Consider the following 12,843-nt stretch of genomic DNA (forward strand, 5'->3'; position numbering starts at 1 on the left):
TTTGTTGGAAGATTTTAAATCACAGTTTCAATTTCGTTACTTGTGATTGGTCTGTTCATATTTTCTATTTCTTCCTGGTTTTGGAAGGTTATACCTTTCTAAGTATTTGTCCATTTCTTCCAGGTTGTCCATTTTATTGGCATAGAGTTGCTTGTAGTAGTCTCTTACGATGCTTTGTATTTCTGTGGTGTCCATTGTAACTTCCTCTTATTCATTTCTAATTTTGTTGATTTGACTCCTCTCCCTCTTTTTCTTAATAAGTCTGGCTAAAATTCTATCAATTTTGTTTATCTTCTCAAAGAATCAGCTTTTAGTTTTATTGATCTTTGCTATTGTTTTGTTTCTATTTCATTTATTTCTGCTCTGATCTTTATGATTTCTTTCCTTCGACTAACTTTGGGTTTTGTTCGTTCTTCTTTCTCTAGTTCCTTTAGGTGTAAGGTTAGATTGTTTATTTGAGGTGTTTCTTGTTTCTTGAGGTAGGATTGTATTGCTATAAACTTTCCTCTTAGAACTGCTTTTGCTGCATCCCATAGGTTTTGGATTGTCGTGTTTTCATTGTCATTTGTCTCTAGGTATTTATTTCCTCTTTGATTTCTTCAGTGATTTCTTGGATATTTAGTAGCGTATCGTGTAGCCTGCGTGTGTTTGTGTTTTTACTTTTTTTTCCCTGTAATTTATTTCTAATCTCATAGCATTGTGGTCAGAAAAGATGCTTGATACAATTTCAATTTTCTTAAATTTACCAAGGCTTGATTTGTGACCCAAGATGTGATTTATCCTGGAGAATGTTTCGTGTGCACTTGAGAAGAAAGTGTAATCTGCTGTTTTCAGATAGAATGTCCCATAAATATCAATTAAATCTATCTGGTCTGTTATGTCATTTAAAGTTTGTGTTTCCTTATTAATTTTCTGTCTGGATGATCTGCCCATTGGTGTAAGTGAGGGTTAAAGTCCCCCACTATTATTGTATTACTGTCGATTTCCTCTTTTATAGCTGTTAGCATTTGCCTTATGTATTGAGGTGCTCCTATGTTGAGTGCATATATATTTATAATTGTTATATCTTCTTCTTGGATTGATCCCTTGATCATTATGTAGCATCCGTTCTTGTCTTTTGTAACATTCTTTATTTTAAAGTCTATTTTATCTGATATGAGTATTGCTACTCCAGCTTTCTTTTGATTTCCATTTGCATGGAATATCTTTTTCCATCCCCTCACTTTCAGTCTGTATGTGTCCCTAGGTCTGAAGTAAGTCTCTTGTAGACAGCATATATATGGGTCTTGTTTTTGTATCCATTCAGCAAGTCTGTGTCTTTTGGTTGGAGCATTTAATCCATTTACATTTAAGGTAATTATCGATATGTACCTATTACCATTTTCTTAATTGTTTTGGGTTTGTTTTTGTAGGTCCTTTTCTTCTCTTTGTGTTTCCCACTTAGAGAAATTCCTTTAGCATTTGTTGTAGAGCTGGTTTGGTAGTGCTGAATTCTCTTAGTTTTTGTTTGTAAAGCTTTTGATTTTTCTGCTGAATCTGAATGAGATCCTTGCAGGGTAGAGTAATCTTGGTTGTAGGTTCTTCCCTTTCATCACTTTAAATATATCTTGCCACTCCCTTCTGGCTTATAGAGTTTCTGCTGAGAAATCAGCTGTTAACCTTATGGGAGTTCCCTTGTATGTTGTTTGTTGTTTTTCTCTTGCTGCTTTTAATAATTTTTCTTTGTCTTTTATTTATCAGTTTGATTACTATGTGTCTTGGTGTGTTTCTCCTTGGTTTTATACTGTAGGGGACTCTCTGCTTCCTGGACTTGGGTGGCTATTTCCTTTGCCATGTTAGGGAAGTTTTTGACTATAATCTCTTCAAATATTTTCTTGGGTCCTTTCTCACTTCTCCTTCTGTGACCCCTATAATGTGAATGTTGGTGTGTTTAGTGTTGTCCCAGAGGTCTCTTAGGCTGTCTTCATTTCTTTTCATTGTTTTTTCTTTGTTCTGTGGCAGTGATTTCCATTCTGTCTTCCAGGTCACTTATCCTTCTGCCTCAGTTATTCTGCTACTGATTCCTTCCAGTGTATTTTTCATTTCACTTATTGTATTGTTCATCTCTGTTTGTTCTTTAATTCTTCTTGGTCTTTGTGAACTGTTTCCTGCATCTTCTCAATCTTTGCCTGCATTCTTTTTCTGAGGTCCTGGATCATCTTCACTATCATTATTCTGAATTTTGTTTTCTGGAAGTTTGCCTATCTCCACTTCATTTTGTTGTTTTCTGGGGTTTTATCTTGTTCCTTCATCTGGGACATAGTCCTCTGCCTTTTCATTTTGTCTTTCTTTCTGTGATTATGGTTTTCATTCTGCAGGCTGCAGGATTGTAGTTCTTCTTGTTTCTCCTGTCTGCCTTCTGGTGGATGAGGCTAAGAGGCTTGTGCAAGCTTCCTGATGGGAGGGACTTGTTGGTGTGTAGACCTGGGTGTTGCTCTGGTGGGCAGAACTTAGTAAAACTTTAAGTCACTTCTCTGCTGGTGGGTGGGGCTGAGTTCCGAGGCAATCCAGCACTGGAACCTACAGGCTGTTTGGTGGGGCTAATGGTGTGTGGACTCCACTCCAGGACGGCTCCCGCCAATGAGTACTTCCCAGAACTTCTGCTGCCAGTGTCCTTGTCCCTGCGGTGAGCCACAGCCACCCCCTGCCTCTGCAGGAGACCCTCCAACACTAGCACGTAGGTCTGGTTCAGTCTCCTATAGGGTCACTGATCCTTCCCCCTGGGTCCTACTTTGTGTGTGCCCTCCAAGAGTGGAGTCTCTGTTTCCCCCAGTCCTGTCGATGTCCTGCCATCAAATTCCACTGGCCTTCAGAGTCTGATTTCTGGGGATTCCTCCTCCCATTTCCAGACCCCCAGGTTGGGAAACCCTCCGTAGGGCTCAGAGCCTTCACTCCAGTGGGTGGACTTCTGTGGCATAATTGTTCTCCAGTTTGTGAGTCACCCACCCAGTAGTTATGGGATTTGATTTTATTGTGATTGCATCCCTTGTACCATCTCATTGAGGCTTCTCCTTTGTCTTTGGATGTGGGGTATCTTTTATGGTGAGTTCCAGTGTTTTTCTGTTGATAACTGTTCAGCAGTTAGTTTTGATTCCAGTTCTCTCGCAAGAGGGAGTGAGCACACGTCCTTCTACTACACCATCTTGAACCAATCTCTACCATAACATTTTCTTTTTTTAAACATCTTTATTGGAGTATAATTGCTTTACAGTGTTGTGTTAGTTTCTGCTGTATAACAAAGTAAATCCGCTATATGCATATGTATATCCCCATATCCCCTCCCTCTTGCATCTCCCTCCCACCCTCCTTATCCCACCCTTCTAGGTGGTGGCAAAGCACCAAGCTGATCTCCCTGTGCCATGCAGCTGCTTCCACTAGCTATCTATTTTACATTTGGTAGTGTATATATGTCAGTGCTACTCTCTTACTTCGTCCCAGCTTACCCTTCCCCCTCCCCATGTCCTCAAGTCCATTCTCTACGTCTGTGTCTTTATTCCTGTTCTGCCCCTAGGTTCATCAGAACCATTTTTGTTTTTTAGATTCCTTATATATGTGTTAGCAGATGGTATTTGTTTTTCTCTTTCTGACTTACTTCACTCTGTATAACAGACTCTAGGTCCATCCACCTTACTACAAATAACTCAGTTTCGTTTCTTTTCATGGATGACTAATATTCCATTGTATATATGTGCCGCAACTTCTTTATCCATTCATCTGCTGATGGACACTTAGGTTGCTTCCATGTCCTGGCTATTGTAAATAGTGCTGCAATGAACATTGTGGTACATGTCTGTTTTTGAATTATGGTTTTCTCAGGGTATATGCCCAGTAGTGGGCTTGCTGGGTCATATGGTAGTTCTATTTTTAGTTTTTTAAGGAACCTCCATACTGTTCTCCATAGTGGCTGTACCAATTTACATTCCCACCAACAGTGCAAGAGGGTTCCCTTTTCTCCACACCCTCTGCAGCATTTGTTTTCTACCATAACTTCTTTATCCATTCATCTGTTCATGGGCAATTGGGTTGTTTCTATAGCTTGGCTGTTGTAAATAGTGCTGCAGTGAACATTGGGGTGCATGTACCTTTTCTGATTAGTGTTTTTAGTTTTTTCCAAATATATACCAGGGATAGAATTGCTGGATCAGATGGTAGTTCTATTTTTAGTTTTTTGAGGAACCTCCATACTGTTCTCCATAGTGGCTGTACCAATTTACATTCCAACCAGCACTGTAGGAGGGTTCCCTTTTCTCCACACTCTCTCCAGCATTTATTTGTAGACTTTTGGATGATAACTATTCTGACCATTGTGAGGTGATATCTCATTGTTGTTTTTATTGGCATTTCTCTAAGAATTAGTGATGTTGAACATCTTTTCATGTGCCTGTTGGCCATCTGTATGTCTTCTTGGGAGAAATGTCTAATTAGGTCTTCTGCCCATGTTTTGATTGGGTTGTTTTTTCATATTGATTTATATGAGCTGTTTGTGTATTTTGGAATATTAACCCCTTGTTGGTTGAATTGCTTGCAAATATTTTCACCCACTCTGTAGGTTGTCCTTTTGTCTTTTTGAAAGTTTCCTTTGCTGTACACAAGCTTTTAAGTTTAACTAGGTCCCATTTAGTTTTTTTTGCTTTTATTTCTTTTGCCTTGGGAGTCTGATGTAAGAAAATATTGTGATGATTTATGTCAAAACATGTTTCGCCTAGGTTCTCTTCTAGGAGTTTATGGTTTCCGGTCTTACATTTAGGTTCTTGATCCGTTTTGAGTTTTTCTGTGTATGTTGTGAGGTAAATGTTCTAATCTCATTGTCCTACATTTAGCTGTCCAGTTTTCCCAGCACAACTAGTTGAAGAGACTGTCTTTTCTCCATTGTATATTCTTGCCTCCTTTGTCATAGATTAATTGACCATAGGTGCATAGGTTTATTTCTGGACTCTCTTCTGCTCCATTGACCTGCATGAGTATTTTTGTGCCAATACCATGCTGTTTTGTTGTTTTTGTTTCTTTTTTTTTTTTTTTACTGACGAATTGTTGATTTACAATGTTGTTAGTTCCAGGTGTAGAGCAAAGTGATTCAGTTATACATATAACATCTTTCAGATTCTTTTCCCTTATAGGTTATTACAAAATATTAAGTATAGTTCCCTGTGCTATACAGTAGACCCGTGTTGGTTATCTGTTTTATATATAGTAGTGTGTACATGTTAATCCGAAACTCCTAATTTATCTCTCCCCCACTTCACCTTTGGTAACTATAAGTTTGTTTTCTGTATCTGTGGGTATGCTTCTGTTTTGTAAATAAGTTCATTTGTATCTTTTTAAAACAATATTTATCTATTTATTTATTGGCTGCCCTGGGTCTTAGTTGCGGTGTGCAGCATATTTGTTGCTGCATGCAAGGTCTTCATTGCAGCCTGTGGGATCTTTTAGTTGCGGCATGCAGGGTCTAGTTCCCTGAGCAGTAATTGAACCTGGACTCCCTGCACTGGGAGCATGGAGTCTTAACCACTGGACCACCAGGGAAGTCCCTGTATTATTTTTTAATATTCCACATATAAGTGATATCATATGATGCTTGCCTTTTCCTGTCTGGCTTACTTTTATTATGATAATCTCGAGGTCCATCCATGTTGCAGCAAATAACATTATTTCATTCTTTTTTTATGGCTGAGTAATATTCCATTGTATATATATACCATATCTTCTTTATCCATTCCTCTCTCTCTTTTTAAAATTTATTTATTTTTGGCTGCATTGAGTCTTCGTTCCTGCACATGGGCTTTCTCTAGCTGCAGCAAGTGGAGGCTACTCTTCGTTGCGGTATGCAGGCTTCTCGTTGCGGTAGCTTCTCTTGTTGCGGAGCATGGGCTCTAGGTGTGGTGCATGGGTTTCAGGAGTTGTGGCATGTGGGCTCAGTAGTTGTGGCTTACAGGCTCTAGAGCACAGGCTCATTAGTTGTGGGCACATGGGCTTAGTTGCTCTGCAGCATGTGGGATCTTCCCAGACCAGGGCTTGGACCTGTGACCCCTGCATTGGCAGGTGGATTCCTAACCACTGTGCCACCTGGGAAGCCCCCTCCATTCATGTCTTGATGGACATTTAGGTTGCTTCCATGTCTTGGCTATTGTAAATAGTGCTACAGTTAAGTTTATCATGCTGTTTTGATTACTGGAGTTTTGTAGTATAGTCTGAAGTCAAGGAAGGTGACACGTCCAGCTTTGTTATTTTTCTCAGGATTGCTTAGGCAATTCTGGGTCTTTTGTGGTTCCATTTGAATTTTAGGATTATCTGTCCTAGTTCTGTGGAAAATGTCATGGGTATTTTGACAGGGACTGCATTGAATCTGTAGATTGCTTTGGGAAGTATGGCCATTTTAACAATATTAATTCTTCCAAGAATGGTGGTATCTTTCCATTTCTTTGTATCATCTTCAAATTCCTTCATCAGTGTTTTATAGTTTTCAGTGTATAGGTCTTTCACCCCATTGGTTAAGGTTATTCCTAGTTATTTTATTGTTTTTGACACTTTTAAATGGGATTTTTTCCCACTTTTTCTTATATTTCATTATTAAAGAAACACCATAGATTTCTGTATATTAATCTTGTATTCTGCAGCTTTGCTGAATTCATTTATTACTTTTTATATTTTTGGGGTGGGCACTTTGGCATTTTCTATAGATTAACATGTCATCTGCAAATGGTGAGTTTTACCTGTTCCTTTCCAATTTGGATACATTTTAGTTCTTCTTCTTATCTGATTGCAGTGGCTAAGATTTCCAACACTATATTAAATAAAAGTGGCAAGAGCGGGTGTCCTTTACTTGTTTCTGAATATTCAGAGGAAAGGTTTTCAGCTTTTCACATTGAGTATTATGTTAATTGTAGGTTTGTCATAAATGGCCTTCATTTTACTGAGATATGTTCCATATACACTCTCATACTTTGATAGGAATTTTTTATCATGAATGGATGTTGAATGCTGTCAAATGGATTTTCTGTGTCTGTTGAGATGATCATGTGATTTTTATTCTTCCTTTTGTTAATGTGGTGTATCATATTGATTGATTTGCTAATGTTGAACCATCCCTGTGACCCTGGAATAAATCAAACTTGATCATAGTGTATGATCCTTTTTATGTATTGTTGGATTTGGTTTGCTAATACGTTTAGGATTTTTGCATCTATATTCATCAAATATATTGACCTGTAATTTCTTTTTTTGTAGTGTCTTTGTCCGGTTTTGGTATCAGGGTAATGGTGGCCTTGTAAAAATGAATTTGGGAGTGTTCCTCTTAAATTTTTTGGAATAGTTTGAGGATAGGTATTAAATTTTCTTTACATGTTTTGTAGAATTCCCCAGTGAAGCCGTCCAGTCCTGGACTTCTGTTTGTAGGGAGTTTTTAAAATTACAGATTCTATTTCACTTCTAGTGATCAGTTTGTTCAAATTACGTTTCTTATTGACTCATTCTTGGCAGGCTCTCTGTTTCTAGAAACTTGTCCCTTTCTTCTAGCTTGTCCAATTTGTTGGCATATAACTGTTCATAGTATTCTGTCATGATTTCTTGTATTTCTGTGGTATTGGTTATTTCTCCTCTTTCATTTCTTATTTTATTTGGATCCTGTCTCTCTTCTTTTTGGTGAGTGTGGCTAAAGGTTTGTCCATTTTTAAAAACTTTTCACAGAACCCGTTATTGGTTTTATTGATCTTTTCTATTTTTTTTAAATTTAATTATTTTTGGCTGCATTGGGTCTTCATTGCTGTGCGCAGGCTTTCTCTAGTTGTGGCGAATGGGGGTTACTCTTCATTGCGGTGCGTGGGCTTCTCACTGCGGTGGCTTCTGTTGTTGCAGAGCAAGGCTCCAGGCACGCGGGCTTCAGTAGTTATAGCATGTGGACTCAGTAGTTGTGGCTCACAGGCTCAGTAGTTGTGGTGCACAGGCTGTTGCTCCATGGCATGTGGGATCTTCCCAGACCACAGCTCGAACCCATGTCCCCTGCAGGCGGATTCTTAACCACTGTGCCACCAGGGAAGCTTAAAAATCTCTTATTTATTTCCTCTCTGATCTTTATTACTTCCTTTCTTCTGCTGACTTTGGGCATTGTTTGTTCTTTTTCTAATTGTTTTAGGTGGTAGTTTAGGTTGGTTTTTTAAGATTCATTTATTATTTATTTTATTTATTTTTGGCTGTGTCGGGTCTTAGTTGTGGCACACGGGATATTTGTCAAGGTATGTGGGATCTTTTGTTGCAGTTTGCGGGCTTCTCTCTAGGTGTGGCATGTGGATTTTCTCTCTCTAGTTGTGGTGCGCAGGCTCCAGGGTGTGTGGGCCCAGTAGTTTGCAGCCTCTGTAGTTGAAGCATGCAAGCTCAGTAGTTGTGGCGTGCGAGCTTAGTTGCCCCACGGCATGTGGGATCTTAGTTCCCTGACGAGGGATCAAACCCATGTCCCCTGCACTGTAAGGTGGATTCATTACCACTGGACCACCAGGGAAGTCCCTAGGTTGTTTTTTGGGTTTTTTTTTTTTTTTGAGATTTTTTTCTTATTTCTTGAGGAAGTCCTGTATCATTATGAACTTCCCTCCTAGAACTGTTTTTGGTGCATCATAGATTTGGTAATGTTGTGTTTTCATTTTCTTTTGCCACAAGTTTTCTGATTTCTTTGATTTCATCATTGATCCATTGGTTTTAAAGTAGCATGTTGTTTAGTCTCTATGTTTTCCTTCTTTTCCTGTTTTCTTTCTGTCGGTGATTTCTAGTTTCAAACGTTGTGGTCAGAAAAGATGCTTGAAATAATTTCTATCCTCTTCTTTGCTAAGGCTTTTGTGACCTAGTATGTGGTCTATCCTAGAAAACATTCCATGGGTGCTTGAAAAGAATGTGTATTCTGTTTGTTTTTGTTTGTTTTGGATATGGTGTCCTGTAGATATCAATGAAGTACAACTGGTGTCATTTAGGATCTCTTGCCTTATTTATTTTCTGTCTGTATGATCCATCCATTGATGTTAGTGGGGTGTTAAAGTCTCATAATATTGCATTGTCTATTTCTTCCTCTATGTCTGCATTTGCTGTATATATTTAGGTGTTCCTGTTTTGGGTATGTACATGTTAACAAATGTAATATCCTCCTCTTGTATTTATCCCTATATCATTATGTAATGCCTTTGTCTTTCTTTATGGCCTTTATTTTGTTTGATATGGGTATTGCTACCCCCTTTTTCTTTTCTATTTGCATGACATATCTTTATCCATCCCCTTACTTTCAGTCTGTGTCTTTTGCCCTGAAGTGAGTGTCTTTAGGCAGCATATTGCAGGTTCTTTTTCTTTTTCCCCCAGTCTGCCACTCTATGTCTTTTAATTGGAGCATTTAGTCCAATGATGTTTAAAGTAATTATTGATATGTGTATATTTATTGCCATTTAATCCTTGTTTTGCAGTTGTTTTTGCAGTCCTTTTTTTTTTCTGATGACTTTCTTTTGTGATATGCTTGAGTTCCTTTCTTTTTATATTTTGTGAATCTATTGTATGTTTTTGCTTTGTAGTTACCGTGGAGTTCAAGTATGTTGACCCATAACTATATCTACTTGCTTTAAACTGATAATCATTCAAGTTAGTCATGTTCTAAAAGATATATATTTTTATATTTCCCTCCTCCCAGACTTTATTTTGATGTTCTCTTTTATATCTTCATGTTTATCCTTTTACTGTTTATTGTAGTTATCACTTTTACAATTTTAAAAATTTATTTTTAATCTACATACTGGGTTATTTAAGTAATCTTCAATCCTTAATATATATTTGCCTTTCCTATTGTGATTTCCCCTTTCCTATAGATTCTAGATAGCAGTATTGGGAGTGTGGGCTGTTGTAGTCAAGACTGCTGCTGAGCTGGGGAATGAGGCATGGGACCAGGGTAAATTAAAATACCACAAAGCTCTGAGATTCACTTGGTTATTTTTTCTTTTCCATTATGGTTTATTACAGGATATTGAATATAGTTCTTTGTGCTATACTGTAGGAACTTGTTTATGCATTCTATATATAATAGTTTGCATGTGCTAATCCCAAACTCTCAATCCATCCCTCCCCCACCCACTTGGCAACCATAAGTCTGTTCTCTATATCTTTGAGTCTGTTTCTGTTTCATAGATAAGTTCATTTGTGTTATATTTTAGACTACATATATAAGTGATATCATATGGTATTTGTCTTTCTTACTTCACTTATTATGATAACACTTGTTTTTCTCTTGATTCAGAAGTTCTCTGAATGCTGTACGCTTTTGATTAGTTACCAGATTTTTGAAAAAGTTGATTCTGTTTTTGCCAGTCTATTAATTACTTTTGTGGTTGGATGGACTGCTGTAGTTTCCTACTCTGCTATTTTTCTGTTTGGAGTATTTGTGGGGTCTCTTATATTTTTTTTAAGAGTTGTTCTAGGCATGACATAATATATACAGTTGTCCCCTGGAACAGTGTATTAATGCCTGGACACACTGCATATACCAAAAATCCACAGACGCCCAATTCCCTACTTACATAAAATGGTGTAGTACTTGCATATAACCTACACACATGCTTGTATATTATAAGTTATCTCTAGACTACTTATAATACTTAATAAAATATAAATGTTATGTAAATAGTTGGGAATACAATGTAAATGCTATGTAAATAGTTGCCAGCATGTGGCAAATTTAAGTTTAGCTTTTTGGAACTTTCTGGAATTTTTTTTTCAAGTATTTTCAACCTGTGGATATGGAACCCACAGACATGGAGGGCCAGCTGTACATACTGAAGTATAATGGTTCAACATTTATCCACTGTAAGTGTAGAAACCTTACTTTCCTTTTTTCTCTCTCATTTCTAATTGACTTGAATATTTCTTGAAGACCACATTAGACAGTGTTATGATTTTTGTTTAAACTGTCAAACATAATTAAGGAAAGGAAAATCTATTTTACCCACAGTTTTGCTCTTATCGTGTTCTGTCTACGTTCCTTGTTTTCCACGATTCTTTAATGTTTCATTTTTGTTTACAGGTATTTCTTTAGGCATTCTTTGGGGATAGTTTTGTTGGCAACAAATCCTGGAAGTCATTCTTTGAGGGTATGCCTGTTGTTAAAAATCATTTTCATCTGAGGCTGTTCTCGATTTCTCATTTCCTGAACAATATTTTCATTGGTTATGGAAGGTCAGGCTCCCCATTTAGGCACCATTGACATTGTACTGGTAGTGGAGGGGCCCATTAAAGGGTGGACTTCATACTCAACTTTTTCTGACACAATCTGGTGGGGACATTGGGGATACTTTTTTACAACCTAATAAAGGTCAGAGGGCTAGAGTCTCCATTTGGCCTCTGGTGTCAGTGGTGGGGATAGGGCCACAGATTTTTTGGTGGTGTTTGCCTGAAGTAGAGCAGTTGTTTAAAAGTTTCCTGACTTGTTAGGCTGTCCTTTCCTGTTTCTCTGGTTGGAGAGAACAGGCTTTTCTTGAGACTTTTTTTCAGTCTCTGCACATTAGCATTTCAATTACCAGCTTCTTTAGCTCCAAGTTTGGGATAAAAATGAAACCTGTGGAACTCACCCCATGTTGCTCCTTAGGTCCTGTGGTCCCTAGCTTCTCTTCATCTTTGAGAGTCATCTTGTATGTTTTATATATAATGTCCAGAGTTTTGAGTTGTATTTAGCAGGAAGAACAGGGAAAAGGACATGTATTCCATCTTTTTAGAAACAGAAGTCTCTCTACTGAGTTATTTTCGCAAAAACATTTAAATAACTTGTGTAATCTCTAGTAGATTCTGTTTTGGGGATATAGTATATATGTTCACATCATTTTGAGGATGCTATTCATACTTAAAAGTCCTGTTCTGTTTATTCTACTGGTAGTATTTCCAGTTGGTTAGCTTTGTTTCTCTATTATATGAGAATCTACTTTTATCAAATGTTTGGTATTCTGACATATACTCAGTTTTACACTTGAGGATCCTTTTGATGTAATCTGCCTCAGGGCAGGACTAGGATGTGCTGCCTTGATTTGTACTCTGATTTGTTTTTAGAGAGAGACAGGCTAGCAGGAGGGCTACTGTGGTACAAAATTCCTTGCCAGCTAGTCCTAAGTATAGGGATGCTCCTGTTTTTTCTAATACCAATCAGTAGCCTCTCACATTCTCCCAGAAGCAAACAATAGTACTTACTAACTAGTTTAAGAAAGAGTGATATTTAAGAAAGAGTGAAATTTAAGAAAGAGTGATATTTAAGAAAGTGAAATTACTTCTCCCAGCAATCTCACTGTTGCCATTGTCTCCACTCATGCTCCTTGTGACAAACCCTAGACATAGATCACATTATGCCACACTTACTTTTTAAATTGTGGTGTATATTCTCTCGTGTTCTGGTCTTAGATCATCGGGTTTCCTAAGACGATCTAATGCCAAGTACTTCAGGTATTCTCTGATATTCACCAGAAGTTATTTAGATTTTCAGGAGCTGCCTGTATGTGGTATGTATTGTATGTATAAGAGTCCCAGGACCATTTATTAAAATCTAAACAAAAACATTGAAGTGCCTTTGTTTTGGCGGTTATTTTCAAGAAACTCTTATAAAGAATTAAATTTAAATCCTTATGTCTAGAGTGTGTATAGGCATGTGTATATACATACAATACATTCCATCAAATATAAAATGTTTTGATACTGGAACACTGTTGATCTTACCAGAAAATACCAATGAAAGCTTTTCATACACATAAAAATCTTGGTTGGTATTTGCTTGAAAGTAATTACAGGATGCCACTGATTGTTAAATTG

Source organism: Grampus griseus, assembly GCF_964374135.1.
Source record: "Grampus griseus genome assembly, chromosome: 19".
NCBI lineage: Eukaryota > Metazoa > Chordata > Mammalia > Artiodactyla > Delphinidae > Grampus > Grampus griseus.